Source organism: Sinocyclocheilus anshuiensis, unplaced genomic scaffold, assembly GCF_001515605.1.
Source record: "Sinocyclocheilus anshuiensis isolate Anshui unplaced genomic scaffold, SAMN03320099.WGS_v1.1 scaffold801, whole genome shotgun sequence".
Classification (NCBI taxonomy): domain Eukaryota; kingdom Metazoa; phylum Chordata; class Actinopteri; order Cypriniformes; family Cyprinidae; genus Sinocyclocheilus; species Sinocyclocheilus anshuiensis.
The window spans coordinates 622,708-628,577 of record NW_015536541.1 but is presented as its reverse complement, the minus strand read 5'-3'; positions in this window follow the sequence as shown (position 1 = coordinate 628,577).

Sequence of the window (5,870 nt, the reverse complement as noted above, 5' to 3'; positions counted from 1 at the left end):
GGCCAGCGTTTCATTTAGTTGAGGACACATGTAGGAAAATGCCTATGGCGTCTCAAAGATGCATGATGGCTTAGGATGACTTTTCCATTGCAGCCTACAGTCTATTGCAGGGGTAAATTACACATCCATGCTTTCAAAGTGAATTTTGACTAAATTCATTGCTTTGGGGTGCCGTGCACTACAAAGTGCCTTAAATGTGACACATGGTGGTATGGTTAAAGATCTGGAGAAAAAAAAAGTTTTAGGTTCAAACTTAGTCTCTGCTAAAAACAGTACATGGACCAACCACAATTTGTTCACTGACCATTTACATGATTGACAGTTACTGTCGCTGCTGAGGATGGAGATGAATATTGTTTAATAAAGGTTTGAATTCATGTTTATTTTTTTCTCTCAAGAAAAGCAATCTGAAGATTTGGATTACAGCATAGAAATAAGATGGATTACTTTTATAATCGTTTTGTTTTTTGGTGTGTTTTATGGTGGTTTTTGGAGTCACAGCATATTGAGAGAACTTGTTTTGTGACCCACGACAAACAAAATATATATTACATGATAAGTAACGGTTAACCAATTACAGAAATGTTATTTATATTAAGGTTTTAAACTGTAGGCTTGTTTAACACTTTGTAAACCTCTGCAACAAGGCCTACAGAACAGAATGAACTGTTATAATTTCAAATTACGTAAACGAGTCAACAATGTTAAACAACTGCTATTGAAAAAAAATCTCAATGGACATAAATACAACAGTATTTATATATATCAATATTGTATGCTTTATTGTTTATGCAAATGCCAGTAAATTTACATGTGGTATAACAACACAATAAGATACTGTTAAATTTATCGTTTTTGAAAGTGGAAAAGAACGTCATCTTGCAAAGTACTGTTATTTCTCATGTTGTTAAATGTTTATTGAATTATTTTAGTGTCATGTGATAGTGATTTGTGTGCATGGCATTGCATAATCACACTTAGTCAGTGCACAAACATGCTAATGCTAATTACATCGTAGGCTGTGCTTTTCCTCGCGACACTCCCTAACATCGTAGCGGAGGTAAAGAGGCCACAGCGGGAATGCTAATGAACAGTAGCAAAACAAAGCCTTCCCTAATGACAGCTCTCAGATAACAGGGTACAGGCTGGCCAAGAAGAGAGCAGCTCTCTTTTTTTCCTCACCCTTCTCTTTTTCGCTCTCATCTCAGACACTGTTAATTAGACCAGCTATCTTTGGAAAGTATAAGCAAAAACTAAAAGCGTGAATGCAGCACTTCCACACAGATGTCGGCCGCTATAAAGGCTTATTTATGCTTTTGTTTTAATGTAGTGCAAACATAAGGGTGATTTACTGGGTTAACCCAAACATTTGTTTGACAGAAGCATTTTTCTTTTATGCATGACTCTCTAAATTGATTCTCGTTTGGTCTTGGATTACACAAAATGAAGTACTGCTTACGACTTGCTAACAATATAAACCGACTGCCACTTTTACAGATACACAGATGATGCACCTGAGGCACATAAAAACCCTTGGGATGAATTGGATACAAAAATGTATTATACAGAGCCTGCATTTCTCATAAGATGACTAGGACACATACAATCTCAAATACATCATCACTAACAGCTCGTTTAATGGGATTTTAGCCAAAAAGATATGACAAGTGTAAAAACAGAAGCAAAATGAGTGTTTAAAACTGCTTAACCATCATGTTTTAAGGCCAATTTGAAAGCTTGAAATCATGCTTTAAATTATGTATGACATGACTTTCCTTAATCTTATGAGAACTGATTATAAACAAAATTTGCTAACATGCTGTCAAGAAATAGTTCACCGAAAAAAAAAATGCTGAACATTTACTCACCCTCAGGCCATCCAAAATGTAGAAGAGTTTGTTTCTTCATTGAAACACATTTGGAGAAATTTAGCATTACATCACTTGCTCACCAATAGATCCTCTGTCTGCAGTGAATGGGTGCCGTCAGAATGAGAGTTTAAACAGCTGATAAAAACATAACAATAATCCACAAGTAATCCACACCACTCCAGTCCATCAATTAATGTTGTTTAAAGCAAAAAGCTGCATGTTTGTAAGAATCAAATCCATTGTTTTGATGTTTTAACTTTAAACTTTAAAGAATCCATAATCCATAATAATGTTTTATCTAGTGAAAAAAGTCCATCTCCAGTTGTCTTCTGACATTAAAATCCACCCACATATTTGTTTAGAATTGTTTTGGACGTTTAGAAGTGGTGTTTGATCTGTGCATATTTATATTTTCAGACTAGAGTACTTTTCACTGTAGAAAGCAATATTATGGATAGAAAACTTTTTTTTTTAGACGGAAGCAATGGTCTGATGTTAAAAAAAAAACGTCTTCATGATGAATTTGATAATTATAGACAGCTTGTGGAATCAGAAGATTATATTAAAACAATTCAAAGGCGAAATAAAGCGTAATTTCAAAATTACTATCATTATTTTACTCATACATTACAGTAAGAATATAGCATATATACACAAATAAGACCGAAAGGGAATAAGTGAATAAATATATATATATATATATATATATATATATATATATATAAATGAAAGAGGAAATGAGTAAATATATATATATATATATATATATATATATATATATATAAATGAAAGTGGATGCTTTCTATTGGCAAAGCAACAGAGGTTTAGAGCTCATGAGTTTCAGCACCATGGACAGCGCTGCTGAAGGATGGAAGGATTGGGAGGGTGGGACCAAACACAGAGGACATTACATGATAGATGTGTCTGATTATGATGGAAGACGCAATAAAACAGCATTGTGGATTAACTCGAGAAACAAAAGGAGTGCAACATTAACGGGAAGTCGTGGCTTAATGGTTAGTGAGTCGGACTCGTAACCCAAAGGTTGCGAGTTCGAGTCTCAGGTCCGGCAGGAATTGTAGGTAGGGAGAATGAATGTACAGCGCTCTCTCCCACCTTCAATACCATGACTGAGGTACCCTTGAGCAAGGCACTGAACCCCCAACTGCTCCCCGGGCGCCGCAGCATAAATGGCTGCCCACTGCTCCGGGTGTGTGTTCACGGTGTGTGTGTGTGTGTGTGTGTGTTCACTGCTGTGTGTGTGCACTTAGGATGGGATAAATGCAGAGCACTAATTCCTAGTATGGTAACCATACTTGGCCACATGTCATGTCACTTAACATCTCTTCCTGCTCTCCTTTGTTTCCACCATCTTAGCAATGCTACTACACGTTTAACCACCTCTCGTCTTGCTTTTTTTTTTTTTTTTTTGTGAATAAAAGTGGGTAAGGTGACCAGATGAGTAAATTAATGGAAAAAGTGAGGTAGAGTGTGTAGCAGTGCAGGCCAAATGGCTCCATCTCACCTCCATTCAGGCGGCCGTGTTCTCTGAGATAACAATCACAAGGACATCCACCTTATGTGAGGGTTATTTAATAAGCGCCCAGCGCCTGATCGTGGCCGAACACAATCTCGTCTCATCTTTAACCTGATGAGGAAATTAACATCCTCAGTGTGGTCACTCATGGAAAGATATCACAACAGGGGTGTCACAATTCATTTACCATTTGGCCACACTTCTACTAACTACCCATAATTAATTAAATAATGCTGAGCAATTACAGTTACTCTCAAGCCATGGTTTCATTTGGAACTCGGGATACGATTTGACCCCTTCCAACCCCCAGTATCTTCTCTCATCCATCTCTCTCTCTCTCTCACTTCCTGTGGCTCTCTTAATGCAGAGCACCATTGAATATTGCCTGTAGAAAGTCAGACAATTCCCTTTGACATCCATTTGGGAAACAATTTAAAGCAGGAAAACCAAACAACTATTGTTAATAAGCCCATGAGTGATCTGAATAAGAATAAATAGTATTGTTTTTTTTTTTTTTAAAGATACATGCACTCACACACACACGCACGCACACACCCTGGACCACAAAACCAGTCATAAGGGTCTTTTTTTTATATTGAGATTTATACATTGTCTGGAAGCCGAACAAATAAGCTTTACATTGTTGTATGGTTTGTTAGGATAGGACAATATTTGGCCGAGATACAAGTATTTGAAAATCTGGAATCTGAGGTTGCAAAAAAATCAAAATATTGAGAAAATCGCCTTTAAAGTTGTCCAAATGAAGTTCTTAGCAATGCATATTACTAATAAAAAATTACGTTTTTATATATTTACGGTAGGAAATTTACAAAATATATTAATGGAACATGATCTTTATTTAATATCCTAATGATTTTTAGCATAAAAGAAAAATTGATAATTTTGACCCATACAATGTACTGTTGTCTATTGCTTCAAATATACCTGTGCTACTTATGACTGGTTTTGTGCCCCAGGGTCAGATATGGTTTTTTATGTCATGTGGAGTAACCACTGATTGGGTAAAAAAAAAATTAGTGTCACATTATTGATTCACTATATTGTGATCATTTAGATTTTTTTTAATGGTCCACAGCTATAGGATTTTGATCAACTACTGGTTTGTTTAAGATGACATGCATGCACACACGCACACACACAACATTTCAGAAGAAATGTTGGCCAAGCACACATCACAGCATTCACTCCGCTCAGTCAGCAACTCTGCAGGCTAGCCAGTCAGAAGGCTGCCATGGCAACCAATCCACAGCATGATGATTGGCCAAAGAAAGGAAGGACAATTTAATGTCTGCTCACGACAGTGTCATTAAATCACACACTTGCTGAAAGTAGCTTATACTATCAAATTTGCATTCAGTAATTCATCTCGCAGTCTCCCACTCTCATGCTGTTTCACCCAAGAAGTCTTCTCATCCTCGAGGGGTTACAGAAAAAAATATAAGTCTCAAAATAATGAATAAACACGCAAGTCTGTGCTGACAAGTCAAGGGCAAACATTAATTAATTAATGCCAAAATATTAGAAGTGACAAGTTCGTTTGGATTATTTCAAAATTTCAATCCATTTAATTAAAAATATGCTAATTTCCAAAGCGGCAAGTGCTCGTAGTATGAAAATCATTTTGGACTACATTTCAATTACAGTCACACTACACATTCATCTCTCGCCACAGAGAGAGAGAAAAAGATAAATGTCCACTGTCCCTGCTCCAGAAAAAGCATATGAACAGATAAAATGAAACTGTTATTAATAATAATTGAGATCCCAACTGCAGCTCTGTGAAATGCAGCCAATCAGAGGAAATACTAGCCAAATGAGAGACCTCAGTGATGCCGTCCAAAACAAAGCATCCAGTCTTTAAGTCCTTTTCTTCTTAATGTGAAATAACAATGAGGATAATATTAATAGCAATCCCCAAAGATGCTCTTTCAGGATGTGATTCAAGTGCTTCCAGTTCTACTGGAAATCATTTTGTGGAGACCATACAAAAAATGCAGTTCACTATGTAAATCCATTTCTGACTTAAAGTAAACAAAAAAAACTATAGCTCAAAATACAGTCCAAAAAAATTATGCAACTTTCTACTGTATGTCACAATGTGACTCTCAAACTATGACTTTATACCACTACATTTGCAACTTTTTCATATTTGCCGATTTATCTCTCTCATTGACTTTATATCTGACAATGTGACTATACAGGTGCATCTCAATAAATTAGAATGTCGTGGAAAAGTTCATTTATTTCAGTAATTTAACTCAAATTGTGAAACTCGTGTAGTTTAAGTCTTTGGTTCTTTTAATTGTGATGATTTTGGCTCACATTTAACAAAAACCCGCCAATTCACTATCTCAACAAATTAGAATATGGTGACATGCCAATCAGCTAATCAACTCAAAACACCTGCAAAGGTTTCCTGAGCCTTCAAAATGGTCTCTCAG